This window comes from Panthera leo, chromosome A1, assembly GCF_018350215.1.
Source record: "Panthera leo isolate Ple1 chromosome A1, P.leo_Ple1_pat1.1, whole genome shotgun sequence".
In the NCBI taxonomy this organism is placed as follows: Eukaryota; Metazoa; Chordata; class Mammalia; order Carnivora; family Felidae; genus Panthera; species Panthera leo.
Window position 1 is genome coordinate 39,170,123 of NC_056679.1, and position 22,083 is coordinate 39,192,205.

At 34.7% G+C, this 22,083-nt stretch overlaps 1 long non-coding RNA gene across 1 annotated transcript in view; it reads left to right on the top strand.

The window, feature by feature from the left end:
• The window catches only part of LOC122213438, a 30,192-nt gene that overhangs the window by 3,670 nt on the left and 4,439 nt on the right, over nucleotides 1-22,083 (top strand). Inside the window, exon 2 of the long non-coding RNA XR_006199515.1 lies at nucleotides 15,383-15,499. This is a non-coding gene — a long non-coding RNA (uncharacterized LOC122213438). The remainder of the gene's footprint in view (nucleotides 1-15,382; nucleotides 15,500-22,083) is intronic.

The window sequence follows — 22,083 nt, forward strand, 5'->3', positions numbered from 1 at the left end:
TAAATTAGGAATAGAAGACAACTTTTCCTAGACAGGTCTTTTCAAAAGAGGCTCTGTTTCCTGGGACAGAAGAAGGGGGGAAAGCAGAAGGAGTGAGTTCAATTTCAAGTATTTTCCATACAGGTTCATTTTATTGAGTCGAAAGCTTACAAAAAGTCCACCGGCCCTCCCCTCCCGCTCCCCGATGCAGACTCCTGAACATCCACACGTACTCTGCGTCACTGGCGTCCCCAACAAGGCACAAAAGGGTGGGTGCGTTCGAAGGATCCCCTGTTCGTGCAGCAGGACTTTCGGTGCTGGGTGTCTTGTGCAGATGGGACTTCACTCAGACACTGGGATCTTCCTTACTCCTGAAGAGGGGCTTGGCCCCAGGCCCACAGTACTCGTTGTAGATGAGCTTGAAGAGGAAGAGGTGGAAGAGGGTGATGAGGGAGGCCACGCTGAACCAGAAGAGGAAGGGCAGCCCGGGGTCCTGCTGGGCCAATTGTGGTCCTGCTGGGCTACAACAATGGGTTGTGTCTGGTGGGTGTAGAGGTGCTCCTGTGGAGAAAGAGGGTAGAGACCCAGGAGCTGGTAGTATGGTCTGAGGATCCCCTTGGTCACACAGGGAGAAACAGTTCTCCTTCTTGGTGTGCATTTGGGAGAGGTAGTACTGCCTCTCAGGGGACAAAAGAGAAGGCAGATAACATCGAGTGGACCCATTAATTAGCATAGCAGCAGAGGCTTCTGCTGAAAGCAGCTACCCAGCTTTTGGCTGCACCTTACCACAAACTCCTAGCACCATGCAGTTATGCGACTATTTTTCTGGCACAAACCAGCACCAGCTACAGCGTCATCAGACCTTCCCCTTAGAGGATCAGCATGGGTCTGTGCTGCACCTGGTCCCTAAAATTTGGAGCTTTGAAAACCAGTCATGAGCCTGAGTTAAAACACAGGAGTGTTTTGTTATGGCAGAGGGATGGCTTGGACACAGATAGGGTGAAGACAGGGTTCTGACAAAAGCTAGGGACAAAAGAGGGGAAACTGTTTGCTTTTCTGTTAGGGTTTCCTCAACAGTGGTGGGCACGAACTCCTCACTCTGGGGACTAGAGCATGAGGCAACTCAATTTCCCCCCTTGCCCATCAGCACTGACCAACTTCAGTGAGCAACACAATGCCACCCAGTGGAGACTGGAGCTGCTTACATCAAGTCCCGCCCCACTGCAACTGCAGGTGCATTTTTCCTAGGCAAGTCCGCCTGAGAACCTGTGCAGTAAGCCCATCCATCTCTCAGAATACAAGCACAACCCCCCTCCTGCCCTGCACACACCAAGTCTACTGATGATATAGTGCCATAAAGTGTTAGCTCTAGGGGAAATAGGATCTAGCTTTTTCTAACAAGCAGACCAAAACACACCTAATTAAAACTCACCACACACTGGACCAAATCCAAACACTCCACACTGCAGGCAAGGAGAAACTCTGCAGAGATCTGATCTGAGGGAAAGAACAGCCAAAACACAACAGCAGAATACACACAGCATATGCCACCCCCCCCCCCAAAAAAAAAAAACAAAACTCCTGAAGCACCAGATCCTGGTCAGTATATGACCTCTTCTTAATATAGCCATTACTTTCAGGAGCAGGAAATGTAACAGGTTTTCCTAACACACAGTAGACAGAGATCTAGGCAAAATGCCAAGACAGAGGAATTCATCCCAAAAGAAAGAACTGGAAGACATCAGGGCTGAGGATCTAATCAGAACAGATATAAGTAATATGTCTGAACCAGAATTTAAAAAAAAACAATCATAAGGATACTAACTAAGCTTGAGAAAAGCATGGAAGACACTAAACCTTTCTGCAGAGATAAATGAACTAAGAGCTAGTAAAGCTGAAATTAAAAAAAAAAATGCTATGACCAAAAGGCAAAAAACAACTGGATGCAATGAAAACAAAGATAGACGAAGCAGAGGAAACAATGATATAGTAGATACAATTATGGAAAATAATGAAGCTGAAAAGGAGAGAGAAAGAAAAGTATTGGATCACAAATGAAGACTTAGGGGACACAACAACTCCATAAAGCATAATAACATAATATATCATAGGAGTCCCAGAAGAAAAGAAGGATAAGGGGCAGAATGTTTATTTGAGCAAATTTTAGCTGAAAACTTCTCTAATCTGGGGAAGGAAACAGTCCTCTAACTCCAGGTAGCACAGAGAACACACATCAAATTCAACAAAAGCTAGCCAAACCTGAGACATATCATAGTACAATTTGCAAAATATAGAGATAAGGAAAGAATCCTGAAAGCAGCAAGGGAAGATAAATCCTTAACCTACAGGGAAATACAAATGAGGCTAGCAGTAGATATTCTCACAGAAACCTGGCAGGATGTAAAGGAATGGCAGTATATATTTAACATTTTGAAGGGGGAAAAATATGCAGCCAAGAATACTTTATCCAGCAATGCTATCATTCAGGATAGAAGGAAAAATAAAGAGCTTCCCAGACAAACAAAAACTGAAGGAGTTCATGACCACTAAGCCAACCCTGCAAGAAATACTAAAAGGAACACTTAAGATGAGAAAGACCAAAAGCAACAAAGACTAGATAGGAACAGATAAAAATCTCCAGAAACAGCAACTCCACAGGTAATATAATGGTACTAAATTCTTATCTATTAACAATTACTCTAAATGTAAATAGACTGAATGCTCAATCAAAAGATACAAGGTATCAGGATGGATTAAAAAAAAAGACCCATCTATATGCTGCCTACAAGAGACTCATTTTATTAAAAAAAATAATGTTTATTTATTTTGGGGGTAGAGAGAGACACAGAATGTGAGTGGGGGAGGGTCAGAGAGAGAGGGAGACACAGAATCCGAAGCAGCCTCCAGGCTCTGAGCTGTCAGCACAGAGCCCAATGTGGGGCTCAAACTCACAAACTGTGAGGTCAGGACCTGAGCCAAATCAGATGCTGAATCGACTGAGCCACCCAGGTGCCCCCAAGAGACTAATTTTATACATAAAGACAAATGCAGGTTGAAAGTGAGGGGATGGAGCACCATCTATCATGCTAATAGATTTCAAAAAAAAAGAAAAGAAAAAGCCAGAGTAGCCATACTTCTATCAGACAAATTAGATTTTTTTTTAATTTTTTTTCAACGTTTTTTTATTTATTTTTGGGACAGAGAGAGACAGAGCATGAACGGGGGAGGGGCAGAGAGAGAGGGAGACACAGAATCGGAAACAGGCTCCAGGCTCCGAGCCATCAGCCCAGAGCCTGACGCGGGGCTCGAACTCACGGACCGCGAGATCGTGACCTGGCTGAAGTCGGACGCTTAACCGACTGCGCCACCCAGGCGCCCCCAGACAAATTAGATTTTAAACCAAAGACTGTAACAAGAGATGAAGAAGGGCAGTATATCATAATTAAGGGGCCTATCCAACAAGGATATCTAACATTTATAAATACTTATGCCTCCAATTTGAGTTCCCAGATATATAAATCAATTAGTAACAAGCACAAAGAAACTTATTGATAATAATACAATAATAGAAAGGGACCTGTTTTTTTAGACGTTTATTTATTTTTGAAAGAAAGAGACAGAGCATGAGCAGGAAAGGAGCAGAGAGAGAGAGGGAGACACAGAATTGAAAGCAGGCTCCAGTCTCTGAGCTGTCAGCACAGAGCCCAAAGCAGGACTTGAACTAACGAGTGGTGAGACCATGACCTGAGCTGAAGTGAGATGCCCAACCGACTGAGCCACCCAGGCACCCCAAAGACTTTAACACCCCACCTACAAGCAATGGACAGATCATCTAAGCAGTAAATCGACAAGGAAACTGGCTTTAAATGATATACTGAACCAGGGGGACTTAACAGACATATTCAGAACTTTTCATCCTAAAGTATCAGAATACACATTCCTTTAGAGTACAGATGGAACACTCACTAAAATAGATCACATACTGGGTCACAAATCAGCCCTCAGGTACAAAAAGATTGAGATCATACCAGGCATATTTTCAGACCATTACACCATGAAACTTGAAGTCAACCACACAAAAAAATTTGGAAAGACCACAAATAAATGGAGGTTAAAGAACATCCTACTCTGGGCACCTGAGTGACTCAGTCAGTTAAGCATCCAACTCTTGATTTTGGCTCAGATCATGATCTCACAGTTGTGGGATGAAGCCCCACATCAGTTTTCGCTCTGGATGCAGAGCCTGTGTGGGATTCTCTCTCTCTTTCTCTCTCTGCCCCTCCCCTGTTCTCTCTCTCTCTCTCAAACAAAATAATAATGACAATAATAATAATAATTTAGAAAAGAGAACATCCTACTAAAGAACAAATGGATTAACCAGGAAATTAAAGAAGAAATAAAAAAAAAAAAAAAACGCATGGAAGCAAATGAAACTAAAAACACGACAGTCCAAAACCTCTGGGATGCAGCAAAGGGGGACATAAGAAGGAAGTATATAGCAATATAGGCCTACCTCAATGAGTAAGAAGACTCTCAAATCAACAATGGATATATTTATATATGATATAATATATAATATATATATAGTATATAATGGATATATCTATATCAATTAATCCCTTCAATGTCACACACTTACCTGATACTTCTCTCTCATTATATATATATATATATATAGAGAGAGAGAGAGAGAGAGAGAGGGAGAGAGAGAGAGAGTGAAATTTCAGGGCGCCTGGGAACCTCAGTTCAGGTAATGATCTCGTTGTGATATCGAATCAACAATGGATATATATATACGTATATATATATATATATATATATATATATATATATATATGGTATAATAAATAATATATAATAATATATAATGGATATATATATCCCTTAATCCCCTGAATGTCACACACTTACCTGATACTACTCTCTCTCATATATATCTATATCTATATCTATATCTATATCTATATCTATATCTATATCTATATCTATCTATCTATATATATATATATATATATGTAAACAGAATATTACCCAGCCATCAAAAAGAATGAAATTTCAGGGCAGCTGGGAACCTCACTCAGTTAAGTGTCCAACTCTTGATTTCAGCTCAGGTCATGATCTCACTGTTGTGATATCAAACCCCACACTGGGCTCCTTGCTGGGTGCACAGTCTGCTTAAGAGTCTCTGTGTTCCTGTCCTTCTGCCCCTCCTTTGCTTGCTTCTTTCTCTCTCTCAGACAAACAAAAAACAGAATGAAATCTTGCCATTTGCGGGGCGCCTGGGTGGCGCAGTCGGTTAAGCGGCCGACTTCAGCCAGGTCACGATCTCGCGGTCCGTGAGTTCGAGCCCCGCGTCAGGCTCTGGGCTGATGGCTCAGAGCCTGGAGCCTGTTTCCGATTCTGTGTCTCCCTCTCTCTCTGCCCCTCCCCCGTTCATGCTCTGTCTCTCTCTGTCCCAAAAATAAATAAAAAAAAATAAATAAATAAATAAAAAAAAAAAAAGAAATCTTGCCATTTGCAAGGACATGGATGGAGCTATGCTAAGCAAAATCTCAGAGAAAGAAAAATACCATATGATTTCAGTCGTATGTGGAATTTAAGAAACAAAGCAGATGAACATACGGGAAGGAAAAAAGAGAGAGACAGAGGGAAGCAAGCCATAAGAGACTTAACTATGGAGAACACATGGAGGTTTGATGGAGGTGGGTGGGGATGAGCTAAATGGGTGATGGGTATTAAAGAGGGCACTTATTGTGATAAGCACTGGATGTTAATATATAAGTGATGAATCACTAAATTCTACACCTGAAATCAATTTTACCATATATTTTAACTAACCAGAATTTATATAAAAACTTGAAAAAAGAAAAAAATGTGTTTGCAAGTGTATGTGTGGAAAAAGAAAAAAAGAAAGAAAGAAATATTGAAGCAGGGCCCTCAAGAAGCCAGTAGAAATTGTTAGGAGTAAGACTGAAAAGAACACACTGTTAGTATTGTAATGTTTATTAATAACTTGTTAACAATGTATTCATTAAGTTATATATTCCTTAAGTTATAATCATTCATGCTATTGATGGAAATGTAGACTTATTTAACTAATACAAAATTGAATTAATTGAGTTACCTAAAATATGGCTGGCATTTATAATTTAAGAATATGAAATACACATTTTTATTGATGTTTAACCCATAAAAATGACATTACCAAAGTCACAAAGGCTGTAAGTGTTCTCATATATTTCTTAAGTCTGGCTGATAACACTGATCACACTCTAGACTTTGCCTTTTTGTGGTTATGGGGTATGGAGGAGGAAAAGAATAAGGGAGTAATTTAATAACTATGCACCCTTTGTCAAAATCGAGTAGCTCATCTTGTTATGGAAAGGATCATTAATATTATTATTAACAATTTTAAGGGACCTTTCCAAAAGTATTCCTTTCAATTGATGAACTGTTGTGGTGGTATAATAAATATTAAAAAGTCACAAACTGAAGATGAAAACTTTTTACCACTTGAATAAAATGACAAAGATTCGAGAGGTTTTTAACCTCCTTCGTGTCCCTGGTACAGTTTAGGTTTTGTCTTTAATATTTTCTTAGTTATCTCTATCTCAGCATTCTCTTGGGTAGAAAAATTAAGGAGACAAAAGTTCTTTAAAAAACAGTTGTGCTTACTTGTTCTAAGCATAAGAAATAGATAGGCATACTAGTGATTCCACTGAGCAAAAAATATAACCCATTAATCCCCTGAAATGTCTCATACCCGATACTACTCCCTCATTTGTTATGTTGAAATAAGTGTATAGAATAGGTATAATAAATTTAGGAAAGCAATATTTATCTATAGGAACTAACCAGAGACCAACTAACAGCCTTTCAGTGATGAATGGAATCCCAGTTTTTCTCAAGTTAAATTGAAGAGCATATCATCATTTTCTTGTGTAATGTCATTGCCACGAAAATGCATCCAGACCCTCTCAGGGAACTCTTTCAGCATGGTGCTGACTACTTTAGGCAGCCTCCTGTTCATTTGGAGAGTAGATTTATTAGTTAGAAATTCATTAAAAAAAACTAAGGAGAAGAGTCTCCTTATTGATTATGCCTTCTCTTCTTACTTTTGTCTCTGATGAAATATAGATTAAGTGGATTCCATTATCCCAATGACAGTTTCCCAAAAATTTGAAGAGAGTTATTTGGCCCATTTTAAATATTCAATGTTAACTCTACCCAGTTCTTCCAATCATTTTTTGGTGTGTGAAATAAATTTTTAAGAGCGCTTAATATACTGCCTGCATTCCACAGAAAGAATTCTAGTTTATCAATATTCGCTTCGAATGTAGTGTACAAAATGAATAATCTTATTTCTACTAACTTCAGAGTCATCACAGAGCATACTAGGGATGTTTCAAATTTTATCCCTTAGTGCATCTATATTTCAACTATTAGATGCTATTATTGTGTTGGATATTTAGCAAAATTATTCTTTAGAAATTTTTAATAAATAATTTATATTTAATTTCAAATTTAAAACCTTTATTCCACACTAATATATTGTTTAACCTTCTATTTTATATGATTTCATCCAAAAGTCTTAAAACTTTTTAAAAAAGGATTGACATTTATCTCCAGTGATAGGTATTTTCTGTCCTTGACCCTGAATGCATTGGGAATATGAACACTATGTGATAATGGTAGGGTTGATTTGTTTTGGTTTTTTCATTGTGGTAATGTTGGATATTGTGTTTTGATGTTCTCTCTTATGCTACATGCAGAGCTCCCAGTTAGTGGTGCCACACTTATCTATGTATTCCCAGATATTTATCCCCTAAAATATTGTCTAGTGAATAAATGAAGGGATATGTAAACAAATGAATAAAATTATATGGCAAACTATGCACCAAACTCTATTAATCATTTATAAATAAGCTTTAATTTGATTCATTTTCTATTTGAATTAACCATTACTTTTTTTATTGTACACATGAATTGAATATGATGTTTATTAAGTAGTTTGGTTAATACTTTAGTTGTCCAGTAGCACATTCATTTAAGCATAAATACATATTTAATGATATGGACTCAAACAATATGTTAAAACTGATACTTTGGTTAAAACTGTCAGTAAATCCATGATAGGGAAGTGGGACGATAAAGACATGGAAATGGAAGCAGGTATAATAAGACCATATGTCTCATGTACTGTATATCCTTTCTTCTATTTCTCTTTGGCAAAAAAAAAAAAAAATCAATACTAGAAAGTTTAAATTTAACATTCAGAATAATTTGTTCCTCATGAACCATGCTAAATGTCTAGACAATGGTGAAGTCAGAACAGCCAATATCAATTTTCCAGGAGACAATTTCATATTCTTTCATTATAAATAGAACTGAAAGTATCTGTTAATGCAGCTGTTACCTTGCAAGAGGTTTTTTAAGGTTGGCAAACTTTTTTTTTTTTTTATGTTTTAGAGTGCTAAACTATTTTGGCTTTAATGAAACTTAGGGTGAAAAAGAGAGTAAGCCTTAATTTAAAATTCATTTAATTTGTATCACTTATATATTTTAATGATCTTTTAAATATTCTTATATTTTCTAATAGTTTAAATTACTTTTAGTAATGTTATTTTAATCAAATTAAGTCTTTGATAGCCTTGTTGAGCAAAAGAATTAGAGTTCTAATAGTAGTGAAACTACACCCAAGGAAACATGGTATAAACTCTCCAAATCTATTTATGTTTTTAGTCAAGATTTTATGCAAGTTGTTTCCATAAGTATTTATTAAATGTAGTAAATCAATGAAATACATGGGCTTATTATTTGAGTTTTAATCATTAATGTATAAACCTAAAATTATATTTCACATTGAATTTGTAATTTTACTGGGACTCAAAATTTCATTTGCTCATGTGTGGAAAATTAGTTAACTGGAAATTGAGTCTTACAAACTATATATACATTTTGTATTGTTGCCATAATAGATTTCTACACACTTAGTGATATAAAAGAAGCCAGATTTATCACTGAATAGCTTTGTAGGTTAGAATCCCCCACAAGTCTCATTGGACTAAAATCAAGGTATTGTACAGATGCATTTCTTCAGGAGTCTTTACCAGGGATTTCCTTGCCTTTTCCAGCTTTGAAAGGCTTTCCGCATTCCTTCATTCATGACCTCTTTCCTCCAACAAGGTAGCTTCTTAAAGTCCTTAACCTTAAACTCATCTGTAATTTGTTGCTTTGTTTGGTTTGGTATGTTTTGTTTTTGCCATGTTAAGTAACATATTTAAAAATTCCTGGGATTAAGGCATGGATATCTTTGGAAGGTTTGTTATTCTTTCTACCTCACATAAAATCCATTGTAGTTTCTTCTTCTTCTTTTTTTTCTATTATGATTTTAGAGCAAAAAAGTGTTTACTTTATTAAAACTTACCTACTTTATTTTAATAAATATATTTTCTTAAAATTTACATTAAGTGAATGGTACAACCTTAAAGTTTAGGTTATGTGAGAAAATGCCTAGAGAGTAGATATAGAAAAAAATGAACATAAAGGAACTTCTACATATTTGGGGATTTTCAATCACTTCGGTTTAAATCTCTTCAGGCTATAATGGAGGAGTTATAATTGAAAAAAAAGAAAGCAATACAAGATAAAAAATAATACTTTGAGAACCTGCTATAAAGTAAACATTAAATTGGAGACTGTATAATTCACAGGACATAAATATTGATTTATTCCTTCATCTAGATAATATTATCTTTGATTTTTTGATGTTGATGCCATGTGTCCACCAATGCAAGTTTCTAGGGATGCATGTTAAGTAAGTCAAATTTTCTACTGTGGAAACCTCCATAATATTGGGATGTACAGAAAAGTTAATACATATTTGCCAAATTATCTAATAAGTGTTATAACCTAAATATGCATAATTTGCTATTTGAAAAATGAGTACAAGTAGTTATTATCCTTGGGTAGCAGAGAAGATAGAAATTAGAGATACTGTTCAAGGCTATTTGCTGTTGTCAGAAGCTTATAAGCTTCTTATGAGAAAGGAATAGATCTTGTTAAGACTTGTGTCTTCATGGCCTATCACGGTGCTAAACACACAGTAGATATTCAACATTTGTTTATTATTAAAGGAGATTATGGTTCAGGTTGTAGAGAAGAAACTAACATTAGTTGATTATTTTCCAAGTGTTGACACATATCACATATTGTTGAATCAGTGACCATATATAGAAAAGAAGGGGATACCCATTTATTTTAAGGAATATTTGGAAGCTCAGAAATTTAGTGACTTTCACTGCTCCTAAAGGTTCATCTAGTAATTAAAAGGTAGAGTCAGAAGTTTTGTAATTGTTTGCAAATTAAGTTACATCTCATTCCAAAAATTATGTTATGCCCGTTTTATTAAAATATACAATTTTCTTTCTATAAGTAAGCTTCACACCCAGTGCAGACCCTAGTGCCGGGTTTGAACTCATAATTCTGAGATGAAGACCTGAACAGAGATCAACAGTCAGTCACTTAACCAACTGAGTCACCCAGGCGCCCCTAGAATATCATAATTTGGTGGTGGTGGGGTCACCTAGGTGGCTCAGTCAATAAAGCATCCAACTCTTGATTTCAGTTCAGGTCATGATCTCATGATCATGAGATCAAGCCCAGCATCAGCTCCACACTGGGCGTGGAGCCTGCTTGAGATTCTCTCGCTCCTTCTCTCTCTACCCCTCCCCCGCTCGTGCTCTTTTTCTCTAACTAAATAAATTTTTCAAAACCTTTAAAAAATAATATTTTTAAAACATGTATTCCTTTATGGTAACTTAAAATGTTGAACTTTCTCAGAATTACATCCATTTCTTCTCTTCATGGGAAGAACCCCTCCCTGGTCAAAAATCAATTCCAAGTTTAAAATTGGTGCTTGATATTCAGCTTCTTATCACCAACTGAGAGAAATTTGTTAACCATTGCTCCCTTCAGTTTGCATGAAACAAATACTTTTATTTAAAAATTATGTAATTAAATTCCTAGCAAAATCCCTGAAGATTTTGATTTGCCTTTCCTTGGAGTACACTTTCTTATAATTGATAAATTCTGAGGCACACCTATATACATACTTGAGTGAATCACTGAAAATCATTTTTGTGGTGTTTAGTCACAAAATAAATTATGAACAATTATCTAGGATAAATAATAACAATAAGAAGAAAAGTGTGAAAAATTCCAGATTTGTGAGAAATAGCATATTTTGAGAACTGGATATTAATGAACTTCAGGGAATAGAAGAAATAAGGGAATGATGCCAATTGATAAATACTTAATTGGTTTCTACCAATAAATGCCAAGCAATTATCTGAGGACCAGAAATCTGGTCAGGTAGTAAAGAGACTATGTACAACCTGCATATATATATGTATAAATGTATAGGTGCTCATATAAAGATATCAATTTGCACTCAAGCAAGTTAAAATCCATTTCAGAGTTAATTAGAAATTTATTTTGGAAGAATACTCTTTGGAACAAAACACTAAAGAGTTGAGCAAAATAAATGAGGTAATTCAGAGAAGGCTCCATGGAATGTGTGAGTTTAGAGCTTGACTTTTTGTTGTCATGATGATAAACTGCCCAAGAAATTGGAAGATCATTACAGTCAAGAACAGTTGTATGACATAAGGTATAAAAGTAATATAAAAATTATATAGCAGGGGCAGTGAGATAACTGGCCTAGTTAATTGTGTTGCAAGGTAAAATGAATTTAGAAATATATTTTATGTGACACAAAGGTATTTCCTTACTTGTCTATGTAATTTTTAAAGCTAAACATATTCTAGTATTTTTAGTAAAAACAACTAAATAATTAATTCTGGTATGAAGCTATGTCATGGTAAGTATGAGAATGCTCGGTAATTATGTTTCTCTTCACAGAGAACTGTATGCCACATAATATTAACCTTCATTGCAGGGTCTATAAAGCCAAAGTAACAACTTGGCAATATAAATTTTCTAAAATATAAATTTATAGATTATACCATGCACACATACATGCTTGCCTATATGATATATTTCAACATAGATATTTTAAGGAGATTATTATATTAAAAAGATTAAAAAATTCTGCAGTAGCATTGATAAGAACATTATACTTTCAATAATTCTCTGTATATCTGCTTCTCTATTTCAATTCTCACTCTGATTCTAATGCCTAACGCCCTAGGTGCTTTCTGCTTTAGCTTTTATTACGTTAGTCATGCCTCAATCAATTTGATGTTATGAAATTAACATTCAGAATGCTGAGTTTTCTGAAAGCATTCTTTTTGATGTGAATAATTTCTGTTTCTCTATGATTCAGAATTATCGTCTTTGTTATAAAATTTTATAATCTAATTTTCTATAATTGTGTGATTAATGCTTTCCTTTGGAGGAAAATCATTGATTTCTATTTAAAAAAATTGCTTCAACAGTTAGATATATTTTACCCAGCTGCATTATAATTATTTCAGGTTTATAAAATAAAAACCGTGACTTTTTACTTTTAATTGATTTCAAATAGCAAAAGTATCGTTTTGAATTTTAGGGAAAATAATATTCAGTGCATTTCTTTCTGTGTTTGGGTATAGAATTAATTCTTTTCTCTTTGCTGTTAAAGTTATTTTTAGGTTTACTTAATAATCTTAAAGTTTAAATGTTTTTCCTCAAGATGAAAACATTCGGCAATTCTATTGTAAAACTGTTTAGGTCTTATTGTCTTTTAGGTTTCTGATAGAAATATATTGTTATTATTTTTGAATCTTGGTAGAGGAATAGAATCTTTTTTTTTAAACTCATTTTCATCTTTGGTTGATGAATTTGTAATCATGTACCAATATTAGAATGAACTTTAACTGATTCTCTTACCTTAGTTTAAGGAACTATGGAAAATAACTGTTTGCAACCCTTTGTATTACAGTTAGGAGAGAGACAGCTTATCATTCATTCTGTTATGGAAGCATAATAACTCTTCAAGCTAAGTGATATAGTGGGTAAAACTACACTTAGGTTTCAAGATCACTGTACCACAGACTAGCTATGTGACTGTGTGCCTGTGTTTCTTAAATGATATGATAAATGAGATGTACATGGAACTTAATAAGTAATACATGAATATAATTTTCATTTTCCATAAAAATATAAATAAATTAGAGGGGCTGTTTCCTCACTAGTTAATATTATAGGAAGTGAATAAAATTTTACAAATTTGATGTAATTCTTACTACATATCAGGCAATGTGCTGAGATTTTCACATTTTGTTTAAAGGTAAAGAATTCCAAGTCTACCCTTAATTCACTAAAATATCCTGAGTGTGATGCCTTTGCAAAAGGTCTGTCCTAAATAGCACTGCACACACTCATAGGTTTTTCAGTAAGGCTGTTTTGTTTTGTTCTGTTTTGTTTTATTTTAAATCTGCCATTGGCAAGTTTACGGAAAAACAAAAAACTATATATACACACATATAATTAAATGCGTGCAATTTTAAGAACTGGGATTTATTTTAGTGCTAGTTGTTCTTATAATACTGGGATAATAACAACATGTTCAGTTACTGATATTGAATGGTATATTGTTATTGTTATTTTTTAATGTTTTCACATAGGAAAATAAAAAGTTGATAGAATTAAATATATTTAGTCCTCTTCTGTTTTCATTCATTCCTTTCTTCCTTATTTTCTTCTTTTACTCTTTCATTATTACATTTATTCATTTAGAATGAGTAACTGTTCTACATGTTGTGGTTAAAGCAGTGAACAACAACATAATAGTTTTCATGAAACTAACACTCTAATAGATGAGTGGTTCAGGTAATTCTGGCTGCTGTAACAGCTAAATCTAAAATACTTAATGGGTTAAACAGCTTAAGGTTTGTTTCTTATTTATGTCACTGAACAGTGAATGTATTCCTGGTTGGGGCCTTCCACGTGGTTAAATCAAGCAGTTTTCTTTCATCCAGAGGCATCCCTCAAAGTCATGGGTTACTTTCCATTCATCTGACCAATGGGGAAAGAGAACATCGAGAAAGTACAGCATCCTCTTAACTACTTCAGATTGAAAGAGACAAATCATTTTTGCTCTTGTTCCATCATTGAGAACATGGCTCAAGTTCCCAACATGGGGAGCAAGACGTGGGAAGAGGACTCCTGACTTTACAACTGATTCCAAGCAAAATTAAACCCTGTGAAAACAGCAAGATGCATATGATCAACTAACTGTCATTGCCACTGTCCACCATGGTGATAAGCAAATCTGTCTTCTACTTTTCTTCTGAAACACAGAATGTCTTGTACTTTCTCCAAAGAATACAACACAAATTGCCTCTAATAACTGCATCTGATTTAAGGTCCAAGTAATGAGAAGTCGTCTCCATAAGATCTGGATGTGGTTCTTCTTGAACCGGCAAAGTGTGAGCTAGAATAGATACATGTCTGCAGCTCCAAAATTCCAAATATACAGGAGTGGAGCTGAGACAAGGTAAAACTGTAATTAAAACAAAACAAATAACACATTTGAGAAAAGCAAAGAACTGGGACCACGTAGCACTTATTCACAGGGATCATGAAATCTGAGTTGCAAAGGATGACAGCCTTACCTTTTAGAGTAGATATTATTTCTTATTTTTGGTAGAAATTCTTTAATCCATTTTTCTCTGTGAGTCCTTGCTCTGGATGGTAAGGGGAGCAGTTCTTCCTTTTGCATTATCCTCCTTTGTAACATCTAAAGCTGTAGCAAGAAAGGGTGCCTTCCAAACCAAGAAACAGACTCTTACTTACAGAGAACAATGTGATGGTTACCAGAGGGGAGGAAGTGGGGGATGGGTTAAATGGATGAAGGGGATTAAGGAGTGTACTTGTTGTGATGAGCACCTGGTGTTCTATGGAAGTGTTGAATCACTGATTTGTACACTTGAAACTAGTATAACACTATATGTGAACTAACTGGAACTTAAATAAAAACTTTAAAAATAAAAAATAAAACACATATTTTAATGAAGTAAATAAAGTGTGCCTTCATGAGGTGCTGCAAACTTTTTCAGCTTCTGGCCTTAGCAAGTTCCATGCCTGAGAATTGTTTTAATGCTCAAAAGTCAAAGGTTTATCTTTGACTAGGATAAACAAGAGACATAACTAGCATTCCACTTTCCAACCTCTTTGCTTAGATCTGTAGTTTAGTGAGTGCATGTTGAACCTTGAATGTTATATCAGAAACTTTGTTTCATTTCATGTCAAAAACTAAGCTAATGATATAGCTAAACTTTAAGGAACACATTTCATTATTATTCATTATAATTGAGGTAATTCTAGATGTTGTAAAATATAGATTCTAAATCCTCAGCAATTTAACACAGTCAATCTTTATTTTGTTTTTATGTCACAGTCTACCAAGAATCCTCCTGGTTGAGGGGTCTTCGCTTGGCTATTTTTGGAAAATGATCTTCCATATTGTGGCTCAGTCCTCTTCTTGGTCTTCAGAGTCCTCTCCCCTAAGTAACAGGTAAAAAAAACAAAACAAAACCAAACAAAAAAACACACCTCTCAGGACAGCACACGTGCTTGTTAATTCAGAAGACACACAAATATCATGTATACTTAAATTTCATTTGCTACAAATAATCATCTAGATATAATAGGTGTTTGGGAATATAGTCACAAATTAGCACCATCTTTCAATCACCAATCTTATTAATGAGTGGAGTCTGAGTCTGATCAGTTAGTTGCTTTTAACATTGAATAAAGACATGAAAATTTAAAATACGGGATGCCTGTTTCTCTCAGTTGGTAGAGCATACAACTCTCGATCTCAGGTCATGAATTCTAGCCCCACGTTGGGCATAGATCTTATTTAAAATAAATTTTAAAAATATTAATAAGGATTACATAAGTATGTCAAAATATGAGACATACTACGAAGCAAAACAGAGTTGGTTAAATGGATAATAAGTGATAATGGGAAAGGGGGCTATTATTTTATCTCAGAGGGTAAGGGATCCACTGAGGTACTTCGGGAAATGCCTTCCAGACAGATATAACAGCACAAAGACCTTTAGGCAAGTCAGGCTTAGAATTCTGGAGGAGAAATTTAAAAAAAGGATAGTGTAGTAAAAACAGTGAGGTGAGTATGGAAGGGGGTTGATCAGATATGTAGCTAGGTCTGGATCGTGTAGCACCTTGTAGACCAGGTAAAAACATTTTATAATTTGCTCTGAGTGAAGTGGAAAGTTGTAAGATGATTTTAAGCAGAAAAGTAATATGATCTTACAAAAAAGTTGGAAAAATGATATTCTAAGAATATACATGATATTCCAAGAACCATATATATATGGTATATATATGTATATCCTTCACTCAGTTCCCCTAATTTCACATTTTAAATAATTATAGGACACTTATCAAACTAAGAAATTAACATTGTTACAGTATTATTAACTATTCACAGATATTATTCAGATTTTACCAATTGCTCCAATAATGTACTTTTTCTGATCTAGAGTTTAACTCAGGACTTCACATCGCTCATAGCTGTCACATTTCCTTAGTGCCCTTCAGTGTGGGACAGTTTCTCAGTTTTGTTTGTCTTTCACAGCCTTGACACATTTGAAAAGCACTGGCTGATTATTTCATAGACCATCCCCTGATATGGATCTATATGACGTGTCCTTAGACTAGAATGAATTGTGCAATTTTGGCAGTAATGTAAAGAAATGATGCTTTGCTCTTCTCACAGTATCATATCAGGAAGTACATAATGTTCATACTACCTATCACTTTTTACTGGTAATATTAAATTTTGTTCAGATGGTACCTCTCAAGATTCTCTGCTATAAATTACTGTATTCCATTAGTAATTAATCACTATCTTGTGGGGAGATATTTTGAGGCTATGAAAGTATTCTGTTCATCTTTATACATTTTACCCACCTAATTTAACATCCATCAATTATTCTTGCCTTCCAACATTTATAACTGGTATTTGCCAAATTGTGATTGTCTATGTCCATCATTCTTTCCACACTCATTAATTTGAATTCTACTCTAAGGAAGAATGCTTCTTTCTTATTCATTAATTCATTTGCTTCATTATTGGTATCAGTATTTAGTCATGGATATTTACTTTATTCTATGCATTATAATCCTATAGCAGTGTTGTTTATTTTTTTGTTCAAAAAAACTCTTATTTGGTCATTGATAGATCCTTCCTAGTGATTCCTGTAATTTTTTGATATGCTTCTATCATTTTTAAAGAAATTTCTTATTTTCTGGTATGCCAAGATGTTCCAGGCTTATCTGGGACTTTCCCAGCCACAGTCCTGGAATTTTGTTCATTTTATTGGGAAATGGTATTTAGAAACCAATATTTAAATGCTAGATGTTCTCATTAATTGCAGGATGCCATTTTTTGTAAGGCCCCTTAATGGACAGAGGTAGAAAATAGATGTATAAATACACACACGCACACACACACACACACACACACACACACACAGGCATGCACAAAACTGCCTCCATTTCTGTATATATTTAAGAAAAGAAAGACTAGTATAACTGATGTGTTGCATGTGGACACATGAGTGAAGTGAAATGAGGTTAAAATAAACAAGGAGCTAGGTAATGTGTGGTCTAATACACCATGACAATTCTAGATTTTACTGTAACAGTAATGGGAAGCCATCGAAGGGGGTAAAGCAAGTGCAACATGGGATTCATGATGACAAAAGATGATCTGCCTGTGAAAAGAGGATTGGAGTTTGGATCTACTGGGATGTGAGATTTAAAATAAGTAAAGGACAAAAAAGAATAAGTGATATTAAAAAAATAGTAGGGATAGGATGTAGAGGAACTGAGGCACCATTATCTGTCTCTAAAAATTTGCATTAATATTATGGTCAGAATTCATAAGCTTTTCTTCTCATGGCAAGAAGGGAAGTAAAAGCAACTTTAGCATAGAGAAGAGATAATGCAGAAATAAATGCCTACAGAGGTTTTTATCATTTTGAGTAAAAGGTTCATGACTGAACTTGTGTTGGAAAATAGTTCCAATGTCTCATCCTATAGCAATGTAAAATGATTATGTGGAGTAAAGCCTAGCTCAGGAAAGATAGAAGTCTTTTTATCCAATCTCTCTCACACACACACATATACACACATGCACACAAGCACACACACATGAGCTCATGCAGCCTGAGACACAGCCTATGAATAATGATTTTTGTTGTCTCAGCTGAGCCACCCAGGTGCCCCTGTTTTATATTTTGTTTTTAAATCCAAATTTTGAATATGAACTAATATAAACTTAGGTAAGGTTGTGGATTCATAGGATCATTCATGTTTCATTTGCGTCGGAAAACAAGCAGGAGAAATTCTTACACAGGCCATGCATAGGTGTGGTTATGTTTGTATACGGTATAGTAGTGGGCCTTTGGAGTCAGGCTAGAGTCTATCAGTGTAGGATTGAATGACTATAATGTGGTAGTGTTGGCAAATTGTGGAACACGATGTCACAAAAAATCAATGAAATTTGTTTATATAGAACAACTTCAATAGGACTGTGAAATTATTAGATGAAAGTTAAAAAATACATATATGGTACTAATTATAACCACACATAAAACAATAAATGTATGTATCTGTTTTTTAAGAATATATACTGATATGTTCACACTTTATTTCAGAGTGAGTGCTAAGTATGTGAAGGAGCAGATAATGGGAAGTAGGAAAGAGAGATAAAAATACTACAGTATTAAAATAATTTAGCTATGCTTTGGTTGGATCAATATGGCAATTACACAATGACCTCATGAGTTGATTAAGTTAATACTGTATACCTGACACTCACAAGAAATAAAGAAAAAAAGGTAAACGTATATATGATGGACATTATCCTCTAACCTGCGATGGAATGACTTCTGTAGCTATTTAAATGCATATTTACATTTTGGATTTTCATCAAACACTGTAGAAGCCACCAGCCCTGCCTCTGCCCCCATCTCTCTCTCTGTCTCTGTCTCTGTCTGTCTTAAACCAATGACTACACACAAGTATTTTTGGCATTTTTTCCCACATAACACAATATATATTCATAACCAATGATTAGTTACTGATGTAACTATAAACTTTGCATCTTAGTTTGATTTTCTCTTTGCAAGGGGTATGTCATTTGTGAGATCAGTTGAAATGAAGTCACGGAATATTTTGTTAAATACACTGACAATTAATTTTGTGACTTACAGCAGACCGTTTTTTTAAATCACTATTAAATTTTCTAGAAATTATTTCTCTCTCTCAGTTATTTTTAACTTCAATATTCCCTGTTTTTTTGTCTTTTCTTTTGGTAAATATTTAATTATGAAATTAAATGTGTTTCTATCAAGAGAACAATCATAAGGAGAATCCTCAGTAGGTGCAAACCAGGCACATTTCCATCCTGGGACTTTGCACTTGCCGTTCTGTCTGCTTAGCACTATTTTCACAGCTATCCACCTGACTCACTCATCTTTTCTTCAAATCCTTGCTTAAATGGTATGTACTCAGAAGGACCTTCCCTATCCACCTCATTAAAAACTAGCCATTAATTAAATCATATTTGCTTATTTGTTTATTCATCTTTTTTGCCATGTTATGCTGCAAGTAAACTGCATGAAGGCAAATATTTTTCTCAGTCTCCAAAATCTGCAAATGTACCTTGTATATAGGAGATAATATGAAACACTTGCTGAATGAATGAATGAATGAATGAAAGCTCTATTGTAAATTTAAAAAAAAAAAGAGGAAGAACATCTTGCTTAGAAATAAATACACATGTGATAAAAAAAGTTTTTGGCATACTTAGTCCATTGTGAGAATTTGCTTATTATTTACTGCCCTTAGTGTCTTAGTTTCTATAACATTAAACAATAAGAGTATAATTTTACAACCACTTTTGTTGGAATGCATCAACACCAGATGCAATAACTAACTACTTTACGGAATCATCTTTTGAGAGAAATATTTTTCTTGAGATATTGACAGACCTGACCTTTGACAGTCAGCAACATACTGCTTCAAATAAATGATGATTATGTTTGAGTTATTATCGTGTTTTAGAATCTCTGTTATACTATTTCACTACAGATTTTCTACATCTTAGGGAAAACGAAGAGGTTTAAGCTGTGGAAATTATGATTAACATAATACCCTTCAAATCTTGGGTCACCTGCCCAGGCTTCCTTAAAGTTTAGCTGCATTAATTAACTTCAACTTATTTTACATACAAACCCACAACCCCTTCACATGGAGGAAATAAAAATATTAATCTGTTAAAGGCCAAGAAATGACATTATAGAAATGCTTTGGAAGTAATAAAAATAACTTGCCACATAATTCTGAGGAAGTTATAGCCTCTGAAAATGTGTTATCTACTGTCCAGTCCTACATGGTCTGATAACGCATACAAAGCCGAAGATTCATATGCCGCCTGCCATCCCTAATGTGCCAAAGGAGCCTCTCAACTATTGAAGTAAATGGTGAAATTTAAGCAGTCTCAGTGACTGTTTAAAATATTTATCACTTACCCTGGATTCTTACAGCCTAATATATAGGGCATTTTTACAATGATTTGTGTAAACTTTAAAATATGTGTCACCTGGATTTTTAAAATGTGACTAATGACAAAATAGTGTGTTATAATTGCAAAGGCATCAAACATAAAGAAAATAATGCTAATTTACTAACACTATATACTCATAAAGCCATGAAATTGGCCTTTTAAATGGGAGCGCTGGCATTTTTACAAATACTCAGCTCCAATAATGGTTTTGATAAAAAGGTTAGGAGCAGAGAATGTTATTCTGTCAATTATATTGGAAAAATTAGTAGTTACAAACATTCAAATCAATAATAGACTGGAATTCATTATATACTGTGAAAGGTTCTTATAACTTTTATGACATATCAATTTAAAAATTATGATGGTTGTGTCTCAATAATTGAAAATTAAGGATTGAATCTTTCTCATTTATTCCTCCTCCCTCAAAAAAATTCCTGGCGTACTAATCTCACACACTTTAAAAAATAATCACAAGTTTCCTGAAGATTTTATTTATTTTTAAAGAAACATTAAAGAAATGTTTTAAAAATGGTCTTTGAAGAGAAGCAAACATGGTTTTTCAAAGTGCTCATTTCCTTCTTATGACTGACGTTTCTACTCAGAAATGTTCTTGATTTTCCAAGTAACATTCATCGATGCAATTTTTTTCTTGAAAAAATATTAAACCATTCATTGACTTAAGTTTTTGTTGAAACATATTCATGCATAAATCAAACTTATGGAATATCCATTCTCAAAGTGACACAAAAAAAATAAGCAAAGTTGTCAGAAGTCATTCTTCTCATCTTTCCTTTCTTCTTAGTAAGTGGATTCCAACGTCTTCACTCCAAGGAACAGGCTTTGAGCATATTCAATTCAAATTCGTACTTGCGGTTTTAAAATGGCCACTTAGTCTAGTAGTAACTATTAATCAAGGCCATGATGTTTATATGCCAGTGATGTCAAAGTAGACTCCCTAATATTACTGAAGCCATGTTCAGACAGCAGCTGGGAGACAAGCAGTAATTGAACATATTTAAATATCCACCCCATGTACTGAACAGATTTCAATGTCTGCTGTGTTTAAGGTCCACTGGGTTGTGAAATGGCTGCTTCGTTCACACAGATGTTAATATCTCCAGGCTTTTCTCTAGCTTTGTAGCTTCTCATTTACATATCTGCAGTAAGTTTGGTGTTCATGAAGTGAGATAGAGCTCCTTGTCACTACTCTTTGTTATAATAAAGCATGTTTGATACAAAATACTAGCGACTGGAATTACAGCTCATTAAGGCTTAAGAAGAAAAATAATAAGGAACATAGCAATAGGTATTCAGTCACCAGTGCTTCATTAGTTCTTTTACTGTTTAAATACCTGAAGCTGATGAATATAAATTACTCGTGAAAATGCAGTTTAAACAGTTTTATACTCTTACCTATTTTTTACTCTGTGTAAACAGTGTATAAGATGATAATTCTTCTACAGTTGCATCCTTATTTTTTATATGTTCAGCATATT